The 17,315-nt window shown below is 45.1% G+C and overlaps 1 long non-coding RNA gene across 1 annotated transcript in view; it reads right to left on the bottom strand.

The window, feature by feature from the left end:
- Positions 1–15,725, bottom strand: part of LOC144824673 (uncharacterized) — a 35,122-nt gene extending 19,397 nt beyond the window's left edge. Inside the window, exon 1 of the long non-coding RNA XR_013609051.1 lies at positions 15,663–15,725. This is a non-coding gene — a long non-coding RNA (uncharacterized LOC144824673). The remainder of the gene's footprint in view (positions 1–15,662) is intronic.
- Positions 15,726–17,315: the final 1,590 nt, after the last annotated feature.

Consider the following 17,315-nt stretch of genomic DNA (forward strand, 5'->3'; position numbering starts at 1 on the left):
AACCTCCCTGCTCTGAGTCTGGAGACAGGACAGGAAAGGTGGACCCTTCTGATCTTCAAAAGCCTATTTGAAGTCTCCCCCACTTCAAAGGCATACTTGGGTATAAGTACTAGAACCCTGACACCACCAAATCAGAACTTTGCTCAAACCAAGGACATTTTGCCTGTAAGAAGAGCTACTGTGCTGTAGGAGGGACTGCCACTTTGCCGACTTAGCCTGCTGATTGCTGTGTTACAGGAGCGACTGCCACTTTGGTACTTGCTTTGCTGTGCTGGCCTGCTGCTTTTGCAGGAGAGTGAGCAGGTCTTGTTTTCTAAAATTCGTGCATCCAGGTTCTCTAAGCGCTTGCTGACTTTTCTCCTGTTCTTGAGAAGTACAGGCCTTAACCGCATGCGTGCGGCCGTTTTTCCCGTGGTATGCGGCATTTTTAAATTTACCACGTTACCTGACGAGCTCAGCTCGTCATCAGCACACGGTAGGTAACGCTGATGACGAGCTGAGCTCGTCATCAGCATGGAAGGGGTTAAAAGACTTCCCTTAATCCTGCTCAAGCTGCTTGAGTCCGCCAACTGTGAGTTCTCTCTTGCCTGAGGTGTCAACTCCAGTCCTAGGGCCTCAGAAGTGAGTTTAGCAGCTTTTCTACATTCTGGCTTCTGCTAATTTGCGTTGATTGGTGCTGATGCACCACCAATAGATGCTGATGCTACAGCTGCTTGACAACAGTGTTTCTACTGAAAACGAGGCTCGATGACGACAGTGTGCCTACCTCCGAAGTCGCTCGACAATGACGCAGTACCTGCAGTTTAATAAAGCTCAACAACGATATGGGAAACCCTTAGCGCGGCTCGACGGCGATGCATCAGGCTCTCGACGTCAACACTTGCGCCAGCCCAGGTATTTCTTCAGCGGGATCTGTTTAAGTTCTGTAGCCGGCCTTCCCTCCATTGTGGTCGGCCTGAACTTTGGATTTACCTCAGTCTAGTGTACCCTCAAGTAACCTTTTAACGCTATTGACTTCTAAGACCTGTTTTGGGATTTATTCTTTCAAAATTCATATCTCGACTTCTACTTATTGAATGTTTGTTGTTTTGGTCTTGTTGTACTCAGATACATATTTTCTATTTTTCTAACTTTTTGTGGGGTTTCGCTCAGTTACTGTAATGTTGCACAAATATTTTACAAATTGCCTCTAAGTTAAGCTGGACCTCTCTGTGCCAACCTATCAGAGAATGAGCACAGGCGAATTTAGATTGTGTATTTGACTTACCCTGGTTAGATTTGTGGCTCTTGCTTGGACACGGTGTATACTCTTCCACCCAGAAACCTCAATTTCTAACAGCTACAATAATCATGAATAGCAGTTCTCCAATTTTGATCCAAGTAGTGGTACAAGTGGGCACGTAGTGAATCCATATGCGCAACCCTTACAGATGCTCTGACAGTGTCACAGAAGTGGGCGCTCTGTTTTCTAATATCAAAAGCAACAGTAGAAAACTGCTCTTCTTGGAATAACACTCCAAGATTGGGATCCAGGGCAGTGCATGGAATCTATCACTTAGGCCCAAGCCAATGTGGTGCAGCAACTGTGCTTCTCATTTTACTCTAGTGGTGCTGTAAGGTATGTTTATTAAGGGGTTGATGATGCATCTATTGAAACATCATTCTAGAGCAGGGATGAAATGGGAATATAGAAGTGCAGGTACTTACTATGCTAGGGTACCTGTTTGCTACTCAGAAGTGCCGGTATTCTTCCATTTTAAGTATTGCACCCCTGCAGATAAGTGCAGCTACTCTCCCCTTAAAATCACCGAAATTCAGACACTCAGTACCTGACAGTACCTGCCCATTTAATACACTGATTCTGGACATCCTCCCAGGGCTCCACCAGCTGTGAGCACCAAAGAAAAGGGAGGAGATGTGTCCTTCTAACTGTGGCTGCTGAGTTTGCAACATCAGGAACAAGGGTCGGATCCTGGCTTCATGTCAACTTCCTGTTCCTGTGATTCTGGGAAAAATCCTATATTGCTCCTGTCTCTAAAAAAAAAAAATATATCATAGTCAGATTAAATTGTAAAACTCTCTTATGCACGTGGGCCAGGTTTGCTCTCTAAAAACTGAAATAAGAAAAATGTCATACATTTCAGTCCCATTACTAGGTGAAGAAGACGCCGAAGTAATACTTGGCCCAGGGCAGCATCTGGTTACACTGTAGCGGGTGTCTCTTGCTGCACGGACAGTGATAGGTGGAGGGTATGTGCCCGAGTACACTGTGAGGGGGGGACTTTGTTCCCTGGTACCTTGTACACACCGAGGGCTCTGCTTCTGATTAGAGCTCTTGGCAGGTACAATTTTATCTCAACCAGGAAATTCAGAATCCCTAGGAACCTCAGAAGAAGGGGGAACATAGAAAGAAAACAAAAAGTGCTCCTTAAGTGCGAGGCTACACATGGGTTCCTAACAACAGGAGAACTCGGAGCCATTTAGTCCAAGGGTTTCAAGGTTGGTAATCACAACTGAGTAATACTGCTATGCCCACAACCCCAAAACAAGCAGTAACACACAAGACATTGTATTAATGAAGGGTTTAGCTATTAGTTCTGATGGCTTCTAAATGGCAAACGAATGGAGACCCTTGGAAAATATGATCAGCCAAAAAAGCTTTCATCAGCATCTTGGTAGAGGCTGTGGCGGAGGTTCTGGTGATGGCTGTTAATGCAAATGCATTGTGACGAAAATACCACAAAAAAGTTACGTTTAAATAATTATTATTAGTTTTATTAAATAGGCTTTAATGGAATAGTGGCAGGCATATAATACAGATTATAAATGATTTGCACTACATATTCCGTAATTTGCTTTAAAAAGGTACACATATAATTATATTACACTGATTAAAAAAAGAGATAACTATAATTTACAGACTAAAAGTGATAATCAATATTTCTCATATGACATGCATTCACAAGCATTCACAAGCATTCAAACATAATTCACCTACTGTAACTTTTATACATATCTTAAGTCTACTAAAATGAAAACAATAAAAACATAACATCAATACCACCCACCACAGTTACCCCAAATCAAGTAAAGAAGTCATAAATAAAGTGTTAAAATATTCCACATGTACAAGTATATTACCGTAGTACCCATTATCACCCAGTATATCAGTATTCAACTAGAGTTCCCTTCTTTCCCCTGCAAGGACTCAGAGAGCTATTCAAAGAACCTGTATCTGCTTCTGGGGCCAACAAACTATACACCAAGTGTTCCCACGCTTTAACCCTTTCAGTTTTCACTTGTTATCTCATGAAACAACACATCACTCTCCAAACTTTCCCATTTAACCATTTCTTTACACCATCTAGCAATTTGAGGACCATGCACCAATTTTCAGTGCATAGTCAATTCTCATTTTGCCAAAATCAAACCTAAGTCAGTAAATCTAGTACAATTTTGTCTTAATTTTAGGGCGAGGGTATCCCCCTAGGAGGCAGACCAAGGCTGTACAGGGGAAAAACTGTACAAGAGGTAGTGAGGTCTCAAACCAGACAGATTTCATTTGCCAGGCGGGCAAGTCAATTCGCTTTACCATTTCACCTCACCCCTATCTCCCAAAGAACAGCCAACATCCACTCTAGTAACTTCCGTAGCTTTCAAAAACATTCTACAGGGAAAACTCCATCAGGTCCTCCCTATCATTCCACTTACAACATCTGATGACGTGGACTTCCTCCTGGGTATACTGTGAACCCAATGCCCACTTGTACAGCCATGGCCTGGACATATCCAAAAAAGCCATCATTAAACTAGAAAAGACCTGCAATTCCACCAGATCACCTAATGGCCCCCTACTGCTCAAAATCATACACTCTGCTTGTGAGTTTGATATTTGTCAGGCCAACAATTAAAAAATCAAACCATTGTGCTACTTGAAGTACTGTCCCTATAAACCTAGATTCTACACCAATCTTACTCCTTAAAATGTATCACATGTGGTGCAAAAACTCACAAATCGCACAGGGCCAAGTCACCCACTAATTGCATTTACATGTTGTACATTTTTATAAATGATTGCAAAGAATGGTAATTTTGTAAATGTAAATCCAATTGCAAGGCTGGAGTATTCTTGCTTCTGTGTTTATCCAATGGCTATGTGCTGTACTGGTTATGTGAAGGGTAAATTGCTCATAAAACCTCCAGGGGATGGTATGCCTTTTGGACCTAGCTCTGTGCTTTGCAAATACCCGAAATAAATAAAAATAAATAAACTTGCTGGCTGATCCTGATAAAGGTATACCTTTAGTGACAGAGAAATCTGACAATTCAAAATGGTGACCTGAGTCTAAGTATGGAGGTGAGCTGTCAGTTGACCATAGAAGGGCGTCAAGGAGCACAGCTCCAGTAGATCCACTTAGGCTAATTCTGCTGTTGGCATTTGATGTACTAGGCTAGACCCTTACCTGAAGTTACACAGTGTAAAACGAATTTTCCTATTTGTATTATCTTTTATTTTTTAATTATTTTTTTGGTTAATTTACATAATTATTTAGCCCATAAATTTTTTTTCCATTTGAGCTGAGCAAACAGACCAACGGCAATAATGGTTGTACGAGGCTTTGTACACAAAATCTAGGAGAGCAGCAACAAAGCGAATAGTCAGTTAAAGCCGCCTTCAGTTTAATTGGAAAATGCTGCGATGTAACCAAAGCACTTAAAAAAAGATTTTTCATGGGTTCAACCTCTGGAATCAGATAGTATAATAATTATCATAGTCTCCCTTCATGTATTGACCTTTATTTATTTATCTGAATAAAAAACAACCCCGAAAGCCCATCAGGATCAGATCGGGATAGTGTGAATAACAGGGGCGGCTGGTGACATTTGAAAGTGGCGGGCGTAAAATTCTTGCCGTACTTTACCAAACTATAGGGGGTTCTAATGGTGCATTTTCAAGCAAATTTGAGAAAGCACCTCTCTCTCTCACCAGTCTATATTGTCCATTTGTCTATCCTTCAAACTCTCTCAGTCTCAGTTGCCTCTTTCTAGTCTGTCTTTCTATCATAGGTCTCTTTCTCTCTTCTGTCGCCCATGCTCACTCTGAGCTGTCTCTCACCAGCCGGCAATTTCAATACACCTATCTTACGGACCACCTTTAGTTCTCACCATCTTACTTGTTTTCTCCTTTTATTTTCCTGTCTCCTTCCTGCATGTCTCTTTTGCTACCCCTCTCATCTCTGTTTTGCATATCTCTATCACAACTGTCTTGTATCTCTCCCTGCTCGATATTCTCTTTCTCTCTCATACACATGCACACACGCACCTTCTGACATTTCTTTGTAGTGCACTCTTTCTCTCTTCCATTCTTTCAGCTTTCCCTGGTGCACTCTTTCTCGTGCCTCTTCTAAGCCTGTACCCCGGAATCACAAATGTAGATTGCGAAAGTCTTCTCCACAGCCATAAAATGACCCAAAAAAAATGTTTATTTATGAGCGTATGAAACAAATAAATTAGTGAAAATATAGCACCTGCAAAAGACGACTATAGCAGAGTTTCAGGGAGTCCCTCACGACCCTTCACTTGTGGACGCGGCAGACACTTGCAAACTAACTGAACCACACCTTGCTGAGGAAAGTCCAGCAACCCATTATACCACTAAAGTGTGTGTATTGTCCAAGGCACAGGCACACGTGCGTAGTATTTTTTTCACATCAGAAACATGGAAAAACGCGGTACAACTAACATCTGGTACAGGCAGCAACTCTGACAGGGGCCAGCAACGGCCGGCATGCTTGCGGGAGGGAGGCTGGGAGGCCGGGGGGGGGGTCACGGATGGGGATTAAACAATTAAAATAAAACATACCTTACTGCCAGGAGTGCCGGATAGTGCTTTTTAATTTTTTTTGTTACTTTTATATAGCGATGTGTACCAGTGGAAAGGCGCAAATGCACTTCACAGGCTGCTTGGAGACAGGTCCCACAGGTATCTAGCGCCTAGTTGTCTGAGATTTACTGTGTTCTTCGCTAATCGTTCGGGGCTGGCTGAGGAACCGAAAGATATGCACAAATATTAAGTGGCACCCCTCATTCTCGTGAAGTTGGTCGGCGCGAGCTCTGGGCCGCAAAGCAGGCAGGATGTTGCACTCATTGGTGTCCAGGCGCTATCTGAAGGCAAGCAAAGGCAGAGGACCAATAGGAGCTGCTTGGAGCAGCTGGGACTCGTATTGTATTGTATGGCATATTTGTATAGCGCAGTGACTGTCACCCAAAGGGTATCCTGGAGCGAATTTCGTAGCGCGCACTGCATCACAAAATGCGATGCTGTGCGCGCTACGAATTTTGTTTTATTAATAAAATTGTGTACTTACCTGCAATTATCCATATGCCAGTTTTTAGCTCCCTCCACTCTACCCCTCCCCCTCCCCGCCTCCCTGCCCCACCGTAACTCCCTCCACGGCCCGCGGCTGACCTCAGCCGGTCCGCGCCACCTCTGCTGCTCCACTTGGCGCCTTCACGAACGGCCCTGGAGTGTACTGGCAGCCCCTCAGCCAATCCTGGTGCTGCCAGCCAAGCGTGGCTTAGGGGATGGCTAATCTTCGCCCATAGCATGCCCATTAGGAGGCCATGGGGCTCCTAATGGGCATGCCCAAACAAGGGATAACACAAGTGCGCATGAGTGGGCACGGTGCGAAAATTCGCCCTCCGTCCCCACTCATGCGCACTTTTGTTGCTGGTGACAATCATGTCAGTCAACATGACGCCAGACCACCCACCCCTTTCAGTCTCTGAAGGGGGTGGGCGGTCCGACGTCATGCTGACTGACATGATTGTCAGACACTGTCTCTCCCTCGGCGGCGTCTTTGAACTTAAGTAAACTGATTCAGTTTACTTAAGTTCAAAGATGCCAAGGGAGCTGCGGGCGGAGGGGCTACGCCCCCACTCCACAATTGGCGCACCGCGCCTGGTGAATAAGCCGGAAGGCAAAGGTTGTAAGCATCTGGCAAAGTGATGGGGCCTCCTGCAGTAGTAGATGAGGGGTCCTCAAGTCTCCCATATCTCACAGATATTTCTTGGTCTTGGGCTGAATTAGGCCCTCATTGAAGGATTGGGGGCCCTGGATGGCTGTGGGGCCCCCTTCTGCCCAGTGGCTGTTGCGGCATGTGTTACGCCCCTGATCTGGCCCCGCAGGACATCAGACTTACTTCCAGACATAGTGCTTCGACGGTGGTTGATTTTCTTACCCCAAGATAGTTCTTCACGTAGAGACTGGTCATAAATTTGCAGTGAAATCAGTGGGAAGATGCCAGGTCTATAATTACCATTTGTAGTAAGTATTTCACCATAGGTCCATGGCCTATGCTCTAGACGCCCATGGGCATTTGTGCGCCATATACATTTCCAAATCAAATCAATTCAAACATACTCTTCTGTTTCCGATATGGGGATTAGTTATGCGGACCAGAAATTACTAGGTGTGTAATTGGAGGTTTTTCTGGATGCCAGGGACTTTTGCACACATATTTTACTACATTTGGAGAAGATAGTAAATGTGAGCGGGGGTCCTTATTGGATCACTGTGGGAGTTTATGGGTTGGGGAGGACATGGGGGGCAGGGCAGGCACTCAGGATGGATCAGAACAGGATCAAGGCAGTATACAAATGAGTAGATACTATCTTTTCGATCTAGGGTTTTAGTAAGGGTACAACCTGGTAAGCGCTATAGGATCAATAACATTTTAAGAAAGTTTGTTTCTGCTCTTAGAACATCATTAGCCTCTGCCCTCCTTTCTTCTTTGTTAACTGGTGATGAGATTGGATTGTCAAATAATTATATTTATAAGTGCACACTGCCTTCTCACAGGTAATAAACTAGTTACCCTTGATTCTCAAATATTAAAAATTCATAACCTATGACTTTCGCAAATACATTTTCGATTTATTCTTGGATGCAAATAAGGATCTGGTGTCTAGTGTTTTCTGGGGCTCCCACCATGGTATGATCAGATACAAGAATGCTGTCTACATTGTCTGTATTGATTGTGCGTGTCATGATAAGTCTTACTTAGTAGATGCGTCGCCCTTGTGCCCCATTGCGTGGTGCAAAGGCGACGCAACTACTTGATAAATGTGCCCCTTGACTTAAGAGGGGTCAATTAAATCCCCCAAAATTGGTGATAGGGGAATATCTGCATATCCCTTGTGTGGGTTGATAATCTAGGGTAACGCAACGCAGCGCAAATCATAACGATTCCACGAGTTCTTATCTGCAGATTTCCTCAGCAGTCACAAATCCAACCTCCCTCCCTGCCCCATTCTCCCAACCATAAAGTGAATGGATATAACGTATCCATATTTTACCAGGATGTTACCATCGGTTCATCTTTACAGTCCCCAATTGAATCTATAATTTCTATATTTTTTATGTTTGTTAGACTGAAGCAACATATTCCAACAGTTTTTCTTAGAATGTTTTTCAAAATGTTTAGCTTCTCTTAGGTTTCTTCATTTGATGAAAAGCTGCTCTCTGTGATGATGCAGTGTGTGCCGGGGGCATCTGTTACTACACCCCTGACAGCTTTTTACTCTCCTCCACCTGCCTTGTCCGATCAGTGGCAGGCTGGAGCCTGCAGGGGAGGTTATCGCTGCCTCCTCTTTCATTCTCACTCGAGGGCCGCCATCTCTCCTTATCTGCTCTTTCATAAACAACGTTCATAACATTTTTTTGTCTTAGCGAATTTAACTAACTTGACCATTATTTAAATTAAGGGGGTACCAGACTGTTACTTAGCACAATAAACGTTACCTCTGCATCTAACTTCCATTTGGATTATTACCATATTCCTTGTTTTAGGAAATGGGTGTTTTGGGTGTTAGCAAAACCAAATAAACTGTAGCCTAGGCATACGGGTAAACAAGCATCTGCAAAGCTGCAAGTGCTGGCCTGCATTAGGAATCTCGAGTAAAACATTTTGAAAAGCCTCGTGCAGTGTTGAAAGGAAATAAAACGAAATTTTTTGTACATAGTACATCTATAAGTTAATTCATTGTGTGAGGATTGAGAGTACTTTTGGGTTGCAAAATAGTCCCCAGTACATTGCAATGCAAGCACTTCGTAGGAGGCCGAATGACACTTCATTCAGCCAATAGCATAAAGGGGATCGAAAAATGCTGCTCTGGGTACTGCCATAACCACTATAACTAAATTTCAAAGAATTGGTAACAATAGGTAATGTAGACAGATGCACTGCCAAGTCAGACCTAAACATGTAGGCCCCTGGAGGCCCCCTTGCTCGTACTTTGAAAGGGTAGGGAGTGCAGAGTGGTATCTCTGGTGTTGTAGCTGTAGGATGAGTATGGCTGAGACTGCATAGCCATTCTTATGAAACAAAACTACACAGAATAAATAAAAGCAAACATTTTCTGGAATCATACTTGGTGTCTGGCTTCAGGCACCCAACAAGGACTGATCTGTGTTCTTTGTGGAGTGAAAGCTGGTCAATTCATCAAACAAGGATTTCAGAACATAGACCTGTGTCCGAGCTCCTGGATGGAGAAAGCGCTTTCGCCTCCAGGAACTCTTTTGTCCCTGGTCCTCCCAAATCACTGTGTGCTGTTAGATTACCAAGGCAAAAATGGGGCATTTGACTGGATTGTGAGCTGGAGGCACAAGGTGAGGTTCATTCCCTAGAGAACCCAATAAATGGACCATGAGATAACACATGAGGCCAAATGATGGAGCTCAGGCTGAGTGTAGACCCAGTGGCTCTGGTACATTAGCTAGAGCCAGGCCAGTGGTATTCAAAGTACGGGCCGGGGGCTGCATGCTGCCCTCCTGAACTTTACATGTGGCCCCCTAGGCAGCAGCAGCACTGGGCTGCCGTTTACTCGACTGAGCACTAAAATGGAAAAAAATGTTAAATATACAGCAAGCATTTATTTAAAGGTTAATTGCAGTTAGGGAAAGGAAGTAACTAGACCCTTAACTTTAGGAACACCATCATTTTTAAATCCAGACACTCCATCCATTGATGGCCACCCCCTGCCTGTACTTCTTTGTGTTCTCAGGGAGAGGGATTTCCTGGACCATCTCTCGATCTCCTAAGGAGACCAGGATCATAACTGCTTGTTCCTCCCCATTCCAAGGACTCAATTCCTCCCCTAACGCTACACTCACTAAACCAGATGTAGGAGCACCAGTGGGTGCAGATGACTTTTTGGGGCATTTAGGGGAAATATGACCCACTTCTTTACAGAAGTAATACGTAGGAGGAACTTGGGGCTCCTCTTGCCCTTGAAGGCCCAGGCCCTCTTGGCCTTGGGAGACTGGGACCCTTTCTTGAGAGAACTACCTTGGGGGCCTTTAGAGGACCCCTTGGGGTTACTCTTGTCCTCCCACACCTTCCGCGGGGACTCTGCATATTCTTGGCAGTGGTACTCCCAATCCCCTTGTGGACCCGGGTACTAGTCCAGCGGTCCGCCTCCTCAGCAAGCTTACTTGCGCGGTAAGAGTGCTGTCCTGAGGCGGAAAGCCGGGACTGTTTTATGATCGTAAAATTGCTGCTATTATTTTAACTGCTGCCATTTGTTTTTATATAGAGTGTGTGTATGAAAACTGTTCCATGTGTTTTAAAACTTAAATTGGAGAGTGCAGGGCGCGAACCCCCGATCCCACCTCACCGGTCCCGCCATCTTGTGTGAGGGGGACGAGCTGGGCGAGCATTCTAGTGCTCCGCCCCGCCCGCCCCTGACTCTACAAAAGCTCCAAGCACCCTTGCCCCCGCTGATTGCTAGCGCGGTAAGAGTGCTGTCCTGAGGCGGAGAGCCGGGACTGTTTTATGATCGTAAAATTGCTGCTATTATTTTAACTGCTGCCATTTGTTTTTATATAGAGTGTGTGTATGAAAACTGTTCCATGTGTTTTAAAACTTAAATTGGAGAGTGCAGGGCGCGAACCCCCGATCCCACCTCACCGGTCCCGCCATCTTGTGTGAGGGGGACGAGCTGGGCGAGCATTCTAGTGCTCCGCCCCGCCCGCCCCTGACTCTACAAAAGCTCCAAGCACCCTTGCCCCCGCTGATTGCTAGCGCGGTAAGAGTGCTGTCCTGAGGCGGAAAGCCGGGACTGTTTTATGATCGTAAAATTGCTGCTATTATTTTAACTGCTGCCATTTGTTTTTATATAGAGTGCGTGTATGAAAACTGTTCCATGTGTTTTAAAACTTAAATTGGAGAGTGCAGGGCGCGTACCCCCGATCCCACCTCACCGGTCCCGCCATCTTGTGTGAGGGGGACGAGCTGGGCGAGCATTCTAGTGCTCCGCCCCGCCCGCCCCTGACTCTATAAAACGTTACTCTGGCCTAGGAAGCGCAGCGGACGAGTGCAGCGGGCGCGCCGGGCGCGCGCTGAAGCCGCGCCAAAGCCAAGCCCGTCTGCGCCCGTCCGCGACCGGACACGGCCCAGGGCCAATACCCCTGGTCCTGTTAACCGGATCCATTGGAGTAGGGATGAGCTGCTAAATCTGTCCTCCGCCACATGCAGGTCCGGCCTTCACATCATGCATACAGGGGTGGACATAGGCTGCAGATACTGCCAATTTCGGTTCAGTACTGCAATGTCAGATATCTGGGCCAGCCCTACCCTGTCGTGCGGCTTGCTTAATGTGAGGTCGCTGCGCTGCCATAAGCTCGACATCCACGACTTACTCATAGATAGACAACTGGACCTGTTATTCCTCACAGAAACATGGCTAGATGTACACTCCGACCCTGACATCATTCAGGCATTGCCGGAAGATTATCTGATGGTAAGATTGGATAGACCTGAGGGCAGAGGAGGAGGCATAGCGCTTGTATTTAAACATCACCTTGCCTGTCAACTGGAACCAGTCCATCTGGCGGCAGGTGAGGTGGGGGTGTTCACAATAAAAATCAATGGGGGTACCACTGTGAAGGGTTACTTAGTCTACCGCCCGCCTGGTCCCCTGGCAAGGTTCAAGGAGATAGCGCTGCGGAGAGACAAGTTTCTGCTACTTGGAGATTTCAATATGCATCTCGAAGATTTGTCAGACAAAGGAGCGATGGAGTTCCTGCAGGAACTTCAAGCACTACAACTTGAGCTAAAAAGCCAACTTCCAACACACCAACATGGTCATCTTCTTGATCCGGTATTTGCGAACTGGGAGGAAGTAAGTGCGGCTCCCCCAGTGCCTTTCCCATGGACTGATCATTTCTTGGTACCTTTTGAAATCTCTCTCCCCAAGCATAAGGCGACCGTTCCCACTCCTCTCAATTATCCTAGGCGCAAATGGGCTAGGTTCTCCCTGCCCAAATTCCATGAGGCTCTCACAGCCGATGGCCCCCCTGGAGGCGATGATGCGGACTCGGCAAACAAATTGCTTAACGACCGCATCACGGCTGCGCTGGACCGCACGGCCCCTTTGGGTTACCCTAAGGAGGGCGGTCGTAAACAGAGAACGGCACCCTGGTTTAACGAGGAGCTGCGCGGTGCCAAGAGGGAATGTAAGCAAGCGGAAAGGCAGTGGAGGGAAGCCTATGATAGTCAGGCGAGAGAGAGATATCTCATCAACAGGCGAGCATATCATAATCTTATTAGGAGAACTAAAACCGCCCACTATACCGAAAGAATAATTGATGCAGAGAACTCAGCAAAAGAACTGTTCTGTGTTTATAAATCTCTGGCTGTCCCCAAATCCTCAGCGGGATTAGACGACTGCTCTGCGGCTGCCTGCAATCGCATTGCCGAGTATTTCGGTGACAAAGTGTCCAAAATTTACTCTGCCTTTCCCGCCCAACTAGTGGCTGGAGGAGAGTTCGATGCATCAGTCAGAGAGGTGGATGGACATAATCTGCTGCTCAACTTTTCCACCCCGTCAGCAGAAGACCTGATCAAAATATGTAGATCAGTGAAGTCAGGTTCCCCACGGGACCCAGCGTCTCCTAAACGGTTGGGGGACAGCTTGACGACACTTGAACCATATATCAGGCATCTGTTGGACATTTCCTTTAGGTCCAGCACCTTGCCTTGGGAATGGAAACAGGCAGTTGTGCTCCCCCTCCGCAAGAAGCCTAATATCAGCTTCGAAAAGCTGGAGAATCTGCGTCCCATCTCTCTCCTACCCTATTTCTCGAAAGTGGCGGAGAAGGTGGTGAATCTGCAGCTAATGCAGTTTGTGGAAGAGACAAATCTCCTCCACCCCACCCAGTTTGGATTCAGACCTCGACACTCGACTGAGTCGGCGCTCCTCATGGCATCCAAATCCATCAGACAGGGGGCCGACGAGGGCCACACTATGGCCCTGATCCTGCTGGATCTCAGCGCTGCGTTCGACACTGTAGCACATTCCATCTTGCTACAGTGTCTGAACAAAGCAGGGGTGGGTGATGCAGCGCTAAAATGGATCCAGTCGTTTCTATCTGGCCGAGGCTTCCAAGTCAGGCAGGGCGACTGCTACTCCAAGCGAGTGGCATTGGACCAGGGGGTACCACAGGGCTCGTCCCTAAGCCCTACGCTTTTTAATCTATATGTTGCCCCGGTTGCCTCCATAGTGGAGAGGCACGGTCTGCGCATGGTGTCATACGCTGACGACACGCAGCTAGTCGTCTCCCTATCGCGTGCACCCGGTCTTGCGGCAGACATCTTCAGAGCATGCATGCAAGATCTTGCTGCCTGGATGTCTGCCAACTGCCTTAAACTCAACGGCGACAAGACTGAGGTGCTGGTGGTAGGGGGAGACCGGGCGGCGTGGACATCAGCGTGGTGGCCGCCTTGCTTGGGACCAGCACCTACTCCCTGCCTGGAGGCGAGGAATTTAGGTGTCTGGTTCGATTCCGATCTGACCTTTGGCCCCCAGGTCAACCGGGTGGTCGGTACCTGTTTTGGGATCCTCAAGACCCTCAGGAAGGTTCTGGAGCTCCTTCCCACCAAAGCCCGCAGAACACTAGTGCACGCTTTAGTCACGTCCAAGATGGACTATGGCAATCTGCTCTATTTGGGAACCCTTGAGAAGAACCTGAGCCGTCTACAGGTTTTGCAAAACGCCGCTGCCCGGCTGGTACTCCGACTGCCTAGAAGATCAGCCTCCAAAGCCGCGCTCCAGGCCTTGCACTGGCTCCCGGTCAGAAGCAGGGTAGAATTCAAAGCCCTCTGCACCTGTCATCGGATCATTAATGGCAGGGCACCCCTCCCTCTTCAGGGTCTCCTGACACAATACGAGCCTTCCCGTGCGCTTAGGTCCTCTGGATCAGGGCGCCTGACCATCCCTAAGGTGACCAGAGCAAGGATGGGTGGAAGATCCTTTAGGTATCTTGCCGCATCCAGCTGGAATAAACTTCCGGTAGCGTTGCGTTTGGAACCTACAGAGTCTATCTTTAGAGCCAAGCTAAAAACTTTTCTTTATGTCAGATAGCGGGCCTTCCCCTCAGCACTCCCTCTGACCACGCTCGCATCTCAGCGCGGGGACACGCCGTTTTTCATCACCATGCGCTCTACAAGACCCCCTATTATTATTATTATTATTATTACTGGGATCAGTCAGCTTACTATCCAATAGATTTTGGTGCAGCTCTGGAATACACAGACTACTCAAGTGCTCCCAACTGATTAAATTGCATAAGCCCTTAAAATCATTGACCTTGTTGCCCAGCATCCAACCATCCAGTGCCCGTGTGTACTCATTCACACATTCTACCCAAGCACGGGATTCCTGTTTCTTGGAGGTCCTGAACTTCTGCCCGTATTGTTCAGGAGTGACCACATACCTGAGGCATAAAGCCTCCCTCATGTTGGTGTAGGTCAGGGTTCCCGCCCTCTCTAAAGGTGATAGAACGTCCCTCCCGGAAGCCTCAAAGTGTTTCCATAGGCCTGCCCCTAATGCTTTTCAAGCACCTCATTCATCCTTAGTGCGATCTCATATGCCGTGAACCATGCATAAATGTCATCACCCCTCTGGTAAAATAAATGAATAAATAAATAAATAAATGTGATAAACAATTCCTAGGCAACCATAAATGTATACATATGACAATATGCGGAGGGTATAACAGAAATAGTGAACTAGGTGTCTAAAAATTATAATATAATCTTTATTCGTGTCTTATTAAAACAATTTTTTGTATTCCTCAGAACATAAAATCTTGCCACAAACAATACAAAAATAATATATACACTGCTAATTTGAAAAAGTAAAATAGAAATTTGTTTCCATATAAAACTTTCATTCATGTAGTAATTGTCGACACGCATTTCGGCGTATCAAACGCCTTCTTTAGGAAATTACCACAATATCTACAAGAAAATGTATTTATAGGGTATTGAAAACAAATGCAAATAAATACTTTTTATTATCCCTATTTTCATATAATTATCTTAGTCTATTATAATCCACTTTATTCATACCATATTGCTAAATACTTTACACATAAAATATATTTTCCTAAAAAGAAACATGTACAATTGATCATTTATTTATACATCAACCAGAACAAACCTATGTTTCTGATACCACTCCTATAATATAAGAACAGTACTCATGATTCTATGGAAAGAAGGGGTGTTCAAGAAAAGGAACCTATTAATTCAATGATAGTCCATTAGCTGCTGATATTATGAACAAGCATACAGACAACAATAAATAAACACACTTACTTAGTGTCTGGTGAAATAGCGCAAAAACTTTGACGGTTTCGCTATTATCAATAGTGCTAAAATTTCTGTAATATAAAAAAAGAAAAAAATATATACGTTTATACCATGCGTATATTCTTTTTAGTTATGACATCCGTGGTATACCGATCTCTCTAAGATACAGATAAAAAACGAAAACTTACTAAAAATCCCTTTATACTGATACAGGGATGGTAATTAGATTGATATTCTTAGTGAATGTTCTATTTTGCTCCTATGCACCTCCTCTTTTATTCTGAAACAGAAAAATAGTAGTGGAATCCTGTCTCTGAAAATATAACATTGATGTCTGATATACTGTTAATAAAGAACAAATCCTATAATTATTGGCGTGTTATTGCAATCATTAAAGATCGTTATTTATGATCCACAGCCGTTATTATTTTGAAATGGGTCCTACGCCCATATCATTATAATGAGATCATTGCATGATATCGCATACCATATTATGAGTCAACATTTTAGTAGCGCAATGTGACTCTATATTCGTGTAACATCCATATCAACTCAGATGGCTCACTACAATCTGTACTGTAAACCAAATGTTTTAATGCGCTATATTAGGAAGCTAGAATGTAGTACCTGCATGAAGGGAACGTTGATAGGTTGGTTACGATGTATGTTATGGGCAGATTGATACACTGCTACCATTAAGGACCTCAATTCTGGTACTCATAGGCTAAAAATGTAAATAAAAAAAGATCGTAAGCAGCATGCTAAGGTGGCTATTTGGCTAAACTCAACAACTGCAACCACTTTAATGCGGACAGATAATGGAGACGCTAGTATGGTAAATACCTACATCTAAAAAGAATGTAAGCTGCATGCGATGTCTGAAACAGCAGATCGGGATGTTGCTGATGTTGGAACCCTCGATTTCAATATTGATATGGCTAGAAATATAGGAAAAGAAATGGATCGTAAACAGCATATCTTAATTAGCTGTTTTACTAAAAAAAAAAGGCCTCTGACCCCATTCGTGTAGACAAAATATAAAAGCGATACGCTATTTAGATGGAACGCTATTCAAGTAAATACCTACATCTAAGAAGAGAATTCGGTTCCAACCGTATAGGCGCGACCGCTTCTGGCGTCTGACGTCACCGTATAAGGAGGTCTGAAAACCGGATCTTCCATGTAGGAAGTTTAAATATTTTCTACTCATACAATGTGATAAACCTTGTGATCAGAATGACGGTCACGTGACAATGTATGTATGAGACGATCACGTAACAATATATATATGTTAGGAAATAGCTAATCGCAAAAAAATGAGACAATTTAAAAGATAGAAATCAGTAAAAACATAGCTTCAAATTATAAGGAAGCCCAAGATTATATTAATATATCGGTAATCGCCGTATTGCAATATAAAAAAACTGCTTAATACGTGCTGTCGTATTCTCTTTCATAATTTGCTCTATGCGTACTTTGCGTGCTAACGTCTTGTCTTATATGGTATAAATACGTGATTGGGGGCATAATCATGTGACACCGTCTAGCGCTGCAATCACCCCTCTGGTAATCTTGCACTAAATCCTTTGGAATGTACACCTTCCCAACTGGCTCTGGTGGTGCGCTGCCACCATTCGAACTGGGCTCGGCTTGTCTACA

Source organism: Lissotriton helveticus, chromosome 3_1 (genome assembly GCF_964261635.1).
Source record: "Lissotriton helveticus chromosome 3_1, aLisHel1.1, whole genome shotgun sequence".
Lineage (NCBI taxonomy): Eukaryota > Metazoa > Chordata > Amphibia > Caudata > Salamandridae > Lissotriton > Lissotriton helveticus.